The sequence below is a fragment of the Girardinichthys multiradiatus genome, chromosome 4, assembly GCF_021462225.1.
Source record: "Girardinichthys multiradiatus isolate DD_20200921_A chromosome 4, DD_fGirMul_XY1, whole genome shotgun sequence".
Classification (NCBI taxonomy): domain Eukaryota; kingdom Metazoa; phylum Chordata; class Actinopteri; order Cyprinodontiformes; family Goodeidae; genus Girardinichthys; species Girardinichthys multiradiatus.
Window position 1 is genome coordinate 22,013,081 of NC_061797.1, and position 13,606 is coordinate 22,026,686.

Sequence of the window (13,606 nt, forward strand, 5' to 3'; positions counted from 1 at the left end):
CCGGATATCATCATTAATCGGATGTCATTAGCCGGATATCATCATTAATCGGATGTTGTCATTAACCGGAAGTTGTCATTACAAGGAAGCGAATCTTTCTAATTGTATGTTTTTTTTTTTACATCTAAAAACAAAACATGTAGTTTCTCCACTTTAAAAGGTCACTCAATTTAATGCAGGCACATCACACGAAATTCTGATAAGAAGAGAGAACCTGACAGATTGTAAATTCATTTTGTTTTAACACAGGGGGTTATTTAGATGCTATTTAGAAAAGAAGGATGAATTGGCTTCTGTTGTAGAGATGATCTAAAACGGAGAAACCAAAAAAAAAAATGTTATGAGTGCTCAGCATCCTGTTTCCAAATTAGAAATGGATTCTACAGCTAAAAGACTTTGTTTGGAATCATGAGAGACTCCATTTGGTAAAATGGATGATAATTTTACTTACCTTAAGCTTTTCTTTTTTTCATCTTAGAGATCTTGATGATTTAGAGAAAACAGTTTTCTCCTCATTCCACGTGGGAGCCAGAGGTTGTAACCAGTATGTCTATGTAAAACGTAACAAGAAACTGAACAAATAAAAAATAAAGGTTATAAAATCCTCAGACATGTCACTGTTTATTGAATTAAAGCAGACAACTTGTCTCAGACAGTCTTCACACCAACTGTAGTCAAAAGTAATCAAGAGGAAAATGGCATTTTCCTGGCTATAAGTCTGGAGCATTGTCTGACAATACACATCCGCTGTTTAATGAATTAACGCGTCTGCGCTGTTGCTGAGGTGTCTCGGGGGGGTATGGCCAAGGGGCGTAACTAAGCGCGCTGAAGGTGGAGCAGTCAGTCATCCCTGGTTCTATCGAGAGATACAGCGCAATCTTTACTGGGAGATCGGCTTCAAATCTGGTAGCTAAAAGTTTATTTTTAACCAGTTACACTGAAATATTTTTAGAACACTTGTAAGGAGAAGCTGAAAAACAAATGTCGGAAAATATTTCAGGAAACGAAGAAGGTGAACATTCTGCTTCTATCGAAAGATACAACGCAATCTTCAGTAGTAAGTATTCATCTTTAAGAATTCTTTAAGTGCTTGTGAATGCTCGTTGGATAATAATATTGATTAACTTATATTCTTTAGAACCCACGAGTGATGAGCTGGATGGTATCGTTTTTACACAGTCTGACTATGGTAATTATTAACTGCAACAACAACATCTAGTTTAGTCAATTGGTGAATGCTATTTTGTGATTTAAAAAATAAATGAGATAAATTCTACTTACAGATTTAACAAGAGAGGTCAGCGTTTGTAACCGTCTGCCTCCGAAAAAATCAAAGTTGAGACGGAAACTTGTCTTTAAAAAAGACAATCCGATCCCAGCTAAACATGAAATAGAGGGCGAAGCCATTCATGCACCACAGTCCTGTTGTGGAATTTTCTTATCAAAGTGGGTAGAAGTTGACTCATAACAAGAGAAAATCCGGACTTTGTCTTATAAGTTTTATTCAAAGGCATTCAGCGTTTGAAGACCCTGACACTGTGGTTAGTCAGTGAAACAGAGCCCCGATCAACATTTACACACAGTATTTATACCAGAACATGACAGTGTTATCTCAACTGCAAAGAGTTTTAGAAATATGGCCCCTAGACCCTCCCCGGGTCAGAGTTAACAAAGTTATTTATGAGGGCACCCATCTACCTTCCCTTGAAATATACACTTCAGGAAGTGTTAACCATAAAACTCTCCAGCATTTGAATTTAGAGTCCATCTGCTCTAAATAACAGAACACTAATAAAACACAGAGGTCAGAGGAGAGAGGTGAAGGGAATATCAGAGCACTTTAAAATAATTTTCCATTACAGTCCCCTGACCCTGCGCCGGAAAAATTAACAGCTCCGGAAGAGGAGAGTAAGTCAAAAAAAAAAATATATATATATATATATATATTTCTAAGCATATGTTTTCACAAGTCTATGCGATATTGCAGACTTGTTTTAACCCCTGATAAAATATTTTACAGATATATCGAATGATTTAATCCAGAACCCAAGCCTGGATAACATTCAGCAGAACTGTAGCAGTTCAGTGCAGGAAGAGTTGGAACCGCCCGGAACCGTTCAAATACCCCGTGTACGGAGTAAGTTATAGTTATATTCAAATCTTCACAGAAACAAGATTTTTTTTTTCAAAAGACCTGCATTGTAAGGTAACTTTATTTTGTTTCACAGAATATCTTAAATTGAGGAAAAGACAGCGACTCTGTGCTCTTTATACCAGGGCAAGGCTTGTTAAAGGTTTATTGAATGGTAAGTTTAATTCTTATACTCATTTACCTACTGAATTAATTTGCATATTTCATTAATTTATTTTTTTCTTTATCTTTCCAGAGGCAACGTTGATGGTGGAGCAGATTTCATCGAGACCTGGACAGCAACAGCGCAGACAGAGAGTTCCCTTATCCTTACGTGACCGTTGTAATAAAGCATCATGTTTAACGCTTCTGGCAGCATGTCAGACATTGTTAGTGAAACATTGCGCTGATATCAAGGTAATTTAAACTGATCCCTGGGTCTTCTTCTTCTTCTTCTGATGTTAATATGGAAAGCCAGATCACACATGCGCTGAATGAGATAAGGAATGTTGTTGCTCATCTTAATGAAATTCCTGTTAATGCTGATGTGGCAGATAACATCGGGTTAAATGCTCTCCTGCTAACAGTGAAAATGTAATAAATCAAAATCTGTACGGTGACTTTTTAAGCTCATTAGAACAGGCTGTTGACGATTTAAATAGAACACCATCTCCAACCAGCATTCAGCAAAATGAATCAGCTGACTTACAAATTCCTTCAACGTCACACGCCGCTGATCATACTGGGCAGCATGGCAGCAATTTAAATCCAGAGGTTGCAGTCAACCCTGATCAGATTGAGGGAGATCCTCCTGTGACTGTTGAACGTGAACGTTTTAATAACATTGAAATAAGGAGACCTTTTACCATCCCGCCTCCATGCCCTGGTCATGTTCCTGATCTTGCTACAATCTATATAAACATCATGCATATTCTCACTGAATTAGCCGATACTGCAAGATCGTTAGCCAGACGTAACGATGTTGTGCAGCTAGAATTATTCGGGGAAAATCTGAACCGTAACGTCACGTTTACCATTAACGATGATGGGAATATGATTCTGCCTGCTTTTGAGAATTTTCTGGATGAGTTAGTACAGTCCAACGCTGAAATGCCTGCAGATAATAACCTGGAATTTGTTCTACAGGTAGTTAATGACCCTGCAGGAGGGTCAAAATGTAAGGTTAAAGGAACGTTAGAATGTGAACTGATTAATAAGAAAAAGCATCACCTGTATATTGTAGATAATACCGGTAATCAGTCTTGCCATAAGTCTTGCACACGTCTCTGACTCTAACCTTACTGATAATCAGGCTTTAGAGCTGGGGAGGGAGTGGCAACACAGGGCTGGTTTAGATGCTCAGACAGCAGTAACTTTCAGCGACATTGGTAAATTTGAAAACATTCTAAAGAGAAAAATTGTAGTGTTTCACAGAACCGTTACAGACTCTGCAGCTCTGTGTAAATTTGAGACCAGTTTCCCTGATCGATCAAACCCTCTCTTTCTGCTGTTATTTCAAGGTCACTACTATGGGATCAAAAATCTCAAGGGTTTTATAGGATTGAGATACATCTGTGCATATTGTTACGGGAGCTATGAAAAGCCAGACACACATCATTGTGAAAGCTATTGTCCGGTGTGTCACTCATACCAGTGTATGCGTGAAATTAACGAACCTGTCGCCTGTGCAGGTTGTCACAGAATCTGTCGTAACTCTTCTTGTTTCAGTAGACACAGGGAACCTCGCAAAAGACCTAGTGCTGACAGGCCCATGAGTGACTGTGAGTTGGTAAAACTGTGCAAGGTGTGCAAAAGGATATACATTATTCCAATCAGCAAGCAGGATAAACCACACGTGTGTAATGTAAAATGCTGTATTTGTGGTGAGAATATACCTCCTGATTTAGATGTGATGTGCGATGGTCATCTCTGTTACATTCAAACCGCCCAAGCCTGTAATCAGTTAGATGATAAACTGGTTTTTTATGATTTTGAATGCTTCATCGACGAGAACGGTGTGCACATCCCCTATCTGGTCTGTGTTAAAACGCTGAAAGGTGAGGAATGGCATGCTTATGGATTGAATTGCACCCAAAAATTACTTCTCCATTTCAGGAGACCGATGTACAGAGGCTTTACCTTAATAGCTCATAACGCACGTGGGTATGATAGCTACCTGATTATCACAGCTATGCTGCAGTTAGGCATTAAACCTCATCTCATCATGCAGGGAAGTAAAGTTCTCTGTTTAACCGACCCTGATTACAGGTTAAAATACATTGATAGTCTGTCCTTCATGTGTATGAAGCTTAGTGCGATGCCGAAAGCATTAGGTTTTAGTGATAAGACCAAAGGTTTTTTCCCCCACCTATTCTCGTCTGAGCAACATCTCCAGTATGTCGGGTCTTTTCCTCCTCCATCCTCCTACGCTGTAGAACGCATGAGCCTTCAAGAACAACAGGTGTTTAGCAGCTGGTACAGAGAAGCGAGCAAAGGGGTCTTTGACTTTGAGAAGGAAGCTCTTCGTTATTGTAAAAATTATGTGGACATTCTTTATCAAGGTTGTGTTAAATTCAGGGATGAGTTCTTTAAGGAGACAAGTGTGGATCCGCTTAAATGTGTCACGATAGCCTCAGCCTGCATGAAGGTTTTTGTAACCAATTTCCTTCCTCCTAAAACCTTGGCCATCCCCTCACCTCTAGACTACAGGCGTAGTAGTAAGACGTTTTCCAGCACGTCCATTCTATGGCTTGGCTGGATTTCAGAAAGCAGAAAAATTGACATCGAACATGCATTAAACATGGGGGAAAGGAAAATTGGTCCATATTCTGTGGATGGGTATGCAGAGATTAACGGTGTCAAAGTTGAATTTTACGGCTGTTTTTTCCACGGCTGTAAAAAGTGTTACATGCCTCATGACAAATGTCCGTTGAGAGGGGTCGCATTTGAACAGTTTTACGCAGCCACTGTTGAGAGAAGCAAGGTGCTCCAAACTGTGTACGGTCTTCGTCTCGAGGTTATCTGGGAGCATGAGTGGACTGAAATGAAAAAATCAGACCCAGGGGTGATCAGCTTTCTTGAGAAAGTTAATGCACCCGAACCGCTATCACCCCGAGATGCTCTGTATGGTGGACGCACCTGTCCTATGAGGTTGAGGTACACAGCGAGGGCAGGTGAAACTGTACACTATGTAGATTACACATCTCTGTACCCCTATGTAAATGCTAGCTGCGTCTTTCCCCTCGGGCACCCCACCATCATTTACAAAGATTTTGATGACCCCAGCAGCTACTTTGGCCTCATCAGAGCTGTGGTCTACCCCCCACGAGGGCTCTTTTTCCCTGTTTTGCCTTACAGAACATCCCAAGGTAAACTGGTGTTTACTCTCTGCCGCACATGTGCTGACATAAATAACCAGTCAGGTCCCTGCAGGCATAATGATGAGGACAGAGCTCTGACAGGTGTGTGGGTGAGTGTAGAGTTTTGTAAAGCGTTACAGTGTGGTTATAGCCTAGCTAAAATCACTGAAGTTTGGCATTTTGAGAAGACCAGCGACACAATCTTTAAAGGTTACATTCACTGCTTTTTAAAGGGTAAGCAGGAGGCTTCAGGCTACCCATCTGAAGCGGTGGATGAGGAGAGCAGGTCAAAGTATGTCGCAGACTACAAACTTCACCAGGGTATCCAATTAGACGCAGGCAAAATCGAGGTGAACCCTGCCAAAAGACAGGTAGCAAAACTGTGCTTAAACAGCTTTTGGGGAAAGTTTGCGCAGCGAAGTGATCTGTCTCAGACCACAGTCATCACTAACCCTGATGAGTTTTTCAGCTTCATGTTCTCGAGTAAATACAGGGTTAACTACTTCCATTTCTTCAACCCTGAAATGTGTGTAGTGCAGTGGAACTACAGCAAACGTGTCATCTCTCCCCCAAGCAAGGTAAACAATGTCTTTATTGCAGCATTCACCACCGCTTATGCGCGCTTAAAACCTCTCAGCAGCATGGAGCAATTGCAGGACAGATTGATTTATATTGACACAGACAGTTTGATTTATGTGACAAAAAGTGGTGAAACTCCTCTGGAGTTGGGGAATTATCTGGGTGATCTTACTGACGAGCTCACAGGAGACAGCATTTCGGAGTTTGCATCAACAGGACCCAAGAGTTATGCATATCAAACCAAAAACCAGAAAAAGCTAGTGATACGTGCTAAGGGTATCACTCAGACGCATGAATGCAGCGAGAGGGTCAATTTGGACAGCATCAAAGGGCTGGTCCAGGGCTACTTACAGGGGTCAACTGAGGGTGTCATTGAAATCCCTCAGCACACGATCAGGAGGGATAAAAAGAGATTCCTCTTAAGAAATGCTGCATTTGTTAAAAGGTTTCGGTTGGTGTATGACAAGAGATGCCTTTTTTCTGACGGGACAACTCTGCCTTTCGGTTATTAGAGCATAAGAAGAAGAAGAAGAAGAAAGATAAAATAAAAATGTTGCAATCTGCCAATTTACAGGAGGTTGATTTTGATCCTAGATTTAGAGCGCCTTTCTCATGTATGATAATAGGACCCAGTGGTTGTGGAAAAACCTTTTTTGTATAAAGTGTTTTGCAGAACTGTAACCATGTCATGGATGTTGTTCCAGAAATTATTGTGTGGATTTACACTTCTTTTCAACCCATGTATGCTGAATTGCAGAAGATGAATAAAAATATAAAATTTGTGGAAGGATTGCCTCATTCTTTTGAAGACAAAAACCTGTGTCCTCCTGATCAGAATCATCTGATTATTCTAGACGATGTTATCGCTCAAGCCTCAGATGATGAAAACGTGATGAAGGTCTTTACCCAGTTTCGTCACCATCGTAATATGAGTGTTATGATGTTGACTCAGAATGTTTTTCATCAAGGAAAGTTCAGTCGCACTATTAGTTTGAACTGTAATTATATGGTGTTGTTTAAGAACCCGAGAGATAAGCTGCAGCTGAATATACTGGCCCGTCAAATGTTTCCATCTCAAAAGGGTCTCTTCTTGGAGAGTTTTGAAGATGCGACGAGAGAAGCTCATGGATATTTAATCATCGATTTTACGCCTACCTGCCCAGAACATTTCAGATTGAGAACAGGCATACTTCCTCACCAGTGGCCTGCTGTGTATGTGCCCAGAACAAAGTAAGTCATCATGTCTGCACGTATAAAAAGGAATGTACCATTATTCAGAGCCTTGTTTGAGGCCACCCCGCAGAAGCGCAAAGATATTCTTGCACACTGCTCTCCTGACTTTCTTCAGGCTCTGTGCGAGATTGCACTGAATATCCTAAAAGGTAACATTAAACTATCTCCATCTCAACACCGGAAATTGAAGAAGCAAAGAAAAATCATCAGATTGTTGGGTGATAAAAAAAACGGAATAAAAATTAAACAGCTGGCTCTCAAAAGGCAACGAGGTGGTTTTATTCTCCCCATCTTAACGGCTCTTGCACCCTTGATCGGTGATCTAGTGGGTGGTATAATCAGGAGATAATGTCTCTCAGAACATCGCAGAAGATGTTTCTCATTTCACCTCATCAATTCAAGCGTCTGACCCAGTCAGACACGTCCATCAGACAGACGGCGGAGGAGAATTTGGATGCTGAAATGAGAGCGATAATAAACGAGCCGGGTTTGACTTCTTATGAAAAAATCAAGAAATATGATGCACTTTTCCAGAGGTATCTGACTCTACTCAAGCAAGGTGTGAAAGAAGAACAGCGGGTAAGTTTAACGCTGCAGCGTGACACAGAGGTTCCTGAACATGAGCGGTCCCAAGAAAAACAAGGCCCAGGGCAGGACGAGGCCCCTAAGGATCAGGTTGTTACGGATGTACTGAAAAGCCTACCGAAGCATAACCGTAAAAATGCTGAGTACTTTTTGATGAAATTATTATTAAAGAAGTGAGAGTTGGACTTCGCGAGGTGAATTTGTATATAAAGGGAATTTTGTAAAGGGGTCCCACATGATTGACTTGTTGAAAAATCTCATCCTTCCGTTTAAAAAATCTGGAGCATGGCTACCCCAAGGGTGGTCAGACTTTCTACATAACTTGTCAGAGGTAAACATCCCCATATCTTCAGTCATTAACCCTTATGCTCGTGAAGAATATAGACAGTTCAAAACAGGGGGTACATCTATTGAAAATGGGGGTACACCCCCCAGCGTTAAGCAGAGAAGAACAAGAAGAAGAAGGCAGATAACTCATTCTCCCCATTGGTCGAGATCCGAGCTGGAAGATTCAAAAAATGCTGATGGGAAGTCAAAAAAGTATCTTCGTAAGACGACACTACCACCCCGATGGATTACATTTTCACCATAAACCATTATAAGAAAATGAAACATGTAGCCTATTTCTTTTATTCAATAAAATATTTATTATATTATATTTTCAAGTCTAGCTTCGTTCTCTACTTCACACACTAACATATGATGTCATTACACAAATATTATATCATAAGAAAAAACAAACAATGGAAAAAAAAAAAAAAAAGACAATTTAAATTCCATAACAATCCAGAAACATCTCCAAAGAGCATGTTCCGTGAGTATAAAATGTACAACTTTGATTAATGACACATTTCTGATATTTTTTCACAAAGTTAGATACCATTAAATCATTCTTAATCACATCTCCGGTGTATTTCGACAACACTTGCTGCAGTGATAATCCGCACGCTCTATGACATAGATAAAAAATGCAATGGTGACCGCACACAGTGGACATAGTGTTTTGAAGCTGATTATTATGATACAATATTTTTGAGGATCTGTCTTCTAAAAATGTTATGATGCTTGACGGGTAGAACTCGAAATCCGGAGAGAATCCATAAGAGTCAAAAAAGCTGGATTGACCATTCTCATCCAAAGTCAGAGCTAACCAGTGTTCTCCAGGCATGTGTGAAGGATGTGTGTTCACAATAAAGTAGGCCGGCTCTGGGAATTTGTCAGCTAGCAGCGGGAGCTGGTCGCACGGCCACACACCGCAAAACAAATCTCCCAGCAGATGACGCATCAGGCTCTCAATTTCATGATTATTCATGCCTGATTAGATTAATAATAATCCACCAGCACACGCCTCTTTGAATCAATCTCTAAAATAGAGTCATAACAAGCGTAGATGATCAGCGTGGTGGTATGAGGCAACGGGTTTCTGAAACGCATTTCCAGTCTTAAATTCCCACTGGAAACTGGAGATAGAGCATCTGTGTCCTCACCCGGATTAAGATTAAATGCGAATAGAGAGTATCCTTGATTAAATTCCCGACGTGTTATACTCAGCGGAAGATCTTTTAGATGTCGTCCTGTAGCCGTAAACAAGTTGTAATACTCTCTCACTGAATTACCTTGGTTAAAATTGGGCTGGAAGGCCTTAGCTGGAATTTGTCTGCCATCCTTACACAAAGCTAAATATTCCATATCAAAATGATTAAAGTCAAACGGATTGAGATTGCGTGTTCCTGTAAAAGCGTCATGATCCAGTAACGCAATCACCACATACTTGGGAAAGACGCCTAAGAAAAGATTCTCTTGGTTGCATACCCTTGAATTTTCAGGGATGGAATATGTTTTTACATTCACACGTGAAAGTGGATACAGAGCATTTGCTTTCATTAAAGCTGTAGTGTGACCCAGTCGTACAGCTGGAGAGACGGTAACTTTTTTGATAAAAAGAGATGCTCCTAATATCCTGAGTTTGAAAGTAGAGTCTCTTGCGGCCATGAGACAAAAGGCATCGTTGGCTCTTGTAAGTTTAATTTTGAGGTCAACAGAGTTTAAAAGAAGTCTTTCACAGAAAAATATGTCTGCATGCAGGGGGCCTAGGAGATGTACCTCCCTGGAATTTGCCGTAAAGCCTGCTCTGCTGTTAAGACCTTGGTTAGGGCCGTTAGTTGTAACAATAGAGTTCAGAGCCCCTGCAGTGTCTTTATAAAAAAGACCAGAGCTAAACTGACTTTTTAAAGAATCCTCAGAAAAGTTTAACAATGTCTCAATCATGGCTCTATACGGATGTGTAGCGCTGGATTGTGAAATCAATCGATCTCCGAGAGTGACGTCACACTGACTGAAGATGGTGTTTAACGGGTAGTTGATGAGCCCTACAGGTGCATCATCCGGCAGGTTTGTTCCATCCTCGTTAGTAATTTTCACTCTGAGATGCAACAGTGTATCGTTGAGATCTAGATACTTTTCTCCATCTCCCGGAATGAAAAACTCGATCGGGCCTCCATCGGTGATTGCTGATAAAGGCTGGATCTCGGTGTAAATTTTATCTTCAATCGATAACTGCGTCATCGGGGCAGAAAATAAGTCCAACTCTGCCAGCGTGCACTCTGATGATTTGTTATGTAAAAGAGCCATTATTTAAATATATCAAAACATGCGGATGACTTCCTTCCTCTTCGTTTGTCAGCTCCAACTGATCTCCTTTTTCGCGTTTGTCATTGTTTTTTTAACCGTCCTTAAACGATCACCGGGGGGTCTTGTTCTGGGTCTTTTGGATAAAACCATAATTCCTGAACCTTCTTGACCTTCGGTGTGTGTAGAACCACTCATTTTACTCACGGCTCTACCGATGACATCCGAAGCGATATTTGATGCAGCCGTTTTAAGATGGGGTTTTGCAATAGCAAATCCTTTTTTAACCAGAGGGGATACGAAGCGGAATAATTTTCAAAATAATGATCCGATTCCGCGTCCATACATGACCGGGGCCCCATAAAACCCTGGCAGATTACTGCCTGATTGACTTACATATTAATTTACAAAGCGATTTGGATCACGTCTCAGACTTAGATGTGCCATGTTCTCTCTTGCCTGCTTGATGCAGTGTTGAAGGACCAGGGTAATATGAATGATAATCAATCAGTCTTAGAGGTTATATATATCTCTGTTTATACAAATAAAATTTATCTCAGGCTACGTTGTGATATCACCGGTTTGAAGTGTAGTCTTACGATGGTCTTACCATAGACGAAATTTACAGGAACATTTTGGTCCGATTTAATTTCTATATTGATATTTTCAATATGTCTTCTGGAAACTGGAAGGTAGTGGGCAGGGTTAAACGTCAGAGTAACCATATCACTGAAGTCGCCTTGTACTTTGACGGTCCGCAGTAAAGGCGCAAAAGTGTCGCCTACTATTTGCGGGCTGACCTCGTCGCTGTAACAGTATAGGTGATAGAAACCAGCCTTTATATCTGCCGGAAAAGGAGCCAGTTTTGGTTCAGATACATGAATCCATTCCCCTGGTTTCACGCCCATCATATAAGCCAGAGTGTTGAAGAAGCGTATATCATACGGACCGCTTGCTTGAAATGCAAATCTCTTTTGAACTTTGCTGAATTTAATGCGGATACCTGAGTTCATTTTTTTGAAAAACAGTTCCATCTCAGTCTCGAGTTGAATAGCGCTGTTATAGTAGCCACTTCTGATCCTTTGCGTATTGATCTCCACATCGCCAACCTTCCTCCATTCAAAGTAGGCATCATAATCCGGTAAATTATGCCATGTATGAGGGTATGAAATCTCTACTAATGCAACCATCCATTGGCCTTCTAAATCAATATGTTGAGCTAAATTTACACGGAAACTCGAACTGGTATTTTTAAACACTTCCATGCTAGCATTAGAGGGAAGGGTAATGTAAAAACCGTCATCCTCTGCCTTGCGTTCCATTATGCTGTATGAATCATTAGGTTTTAGTACACACCTATTTTATACGTTTCGTAGTTCATCAAACTTGATCCAACTGTTGAATTTCTAAGGCCAATTTTTCCAGCGTACAAAAACCTGTTTGACACCCTTGACGGTGCGTTGATTTAACATTTTCTCCACTTGATACATCTTGTCCTTAAATATTTTTACTTTTTGAAGTTCCTCAGCGTAAAAAGAACCCTCAATAGGTTCTCCATCCAAATCTTTGAGTTTGTATACAGGAGGAGATCGGGGTATCCGCTCATACACTGTAAACACTTCATCCGTAAAACTCTGTTTGTATTTTTTGTCAAACACTCCACGTACCTTGGATATTCTGACAAGATCCCCCTGTTAAAACGTTGTCACTGAGTCCTTGCAATATCTGTTGGAGGTAACATCGTACAGATTCTGAAACACTTGAAAGGCATTTTCTGAGGTCACTTCCATTGGGCTCATCTTATTGCTGGTGTGGTAGCTGTGGTTGTAGCTTCTAGTTAAATTTTGCAGGACGTCAATGTACCGCCGGGTGTTGTTAGCAGTAAAATATCTCCACATCCTTGTTTTTAACGTACGGTTAAACCTCTCAACCACAGAGGCTTTTACTTCACTTGCTGTGGCAAAATGTTCAATACCGTGCTTCTCCATTAGAAGCTTAAATTTCTTGTTAAAATATTATTTCCCTGCATCAGTCTGAAGTTTTTTTGGGACCTGACTTTCTTTAAAAACTGATTCAAAAGCCTTTAGCACCTCTGCAGCAGTTTTCCTCTTCAAAACACGTACATACGCCCTCTTTGAAAAGATGTCAAGACTGTTAATAAATAATTGTAACCGTCATTTTCCTTGGCCAGAGCTTGCATGTCACAGAGATCGGCTTGGAACTGTCTCAATGGTCTGGTGACAAAAACTCTGTTTCTCGGGAACTTTATTCTTGCAGGTTTATGTAGAGTATAGGTATCTTCTCCCGATAAAAAATCTTTAACTTTTCCAACCGCTACCTTCTTCCCCGTTTCATCTTGTATAACCCTCCTCAACCTTTCTAAACCCCCTAAACTTCCAGGATTTGATGGGTTGTAATATACATTTTTCATGATCCTTCTTTCAGACATCCCAGTTTTATGCTCACTCTGACGACTACTTGTTAAATAATGAATAAAACAAACACCTGAGGGTATATTTATACTTCTTTTTTTTTTATTTTATACCCGTATTTAATAGAGAAACAGAAAAAAAAAAACATTCAGATAATAAAGATCAATTCAAACATTGCAATCTTTAAAAAAAACAAAAACAAAACTGTTATATATGTATACCAGTAGAAAGCTGAGAGAGAATACAGAAAAGACAAAACAAGTCATCAATCATCTGAGATCGGATCGTAGCACTCTGAGACAGAGTTAAGCTGCTTGAGACAATCATTACCGCTCATCTTATCGTACATATCAGTGATTGCACTATGGAAGCCTTGTACCGATTTCAGTTCATATAAAACAGTCTCAGCAATCGTTTTCACTCTGAAGTCATCTGCTTGTATGCGTCGAAGTGTCAGAAGTTTCCGAATAGCAGGAAGGAGCTTGGGGTTTACGAGTCGTCGCACGATGCGTTGAAAGTTGACTTGGTAATACTCCTCCTCCAATATCTCCAGGCACTGATGCTGTCGTTGGCTCGGGTGGTTCGTCATGCACCCTTAACAGGTTTCTTTGACATAGTTCAAACAGGTTATGTTGAATAAATGAAGTTGCTGTTTTCAC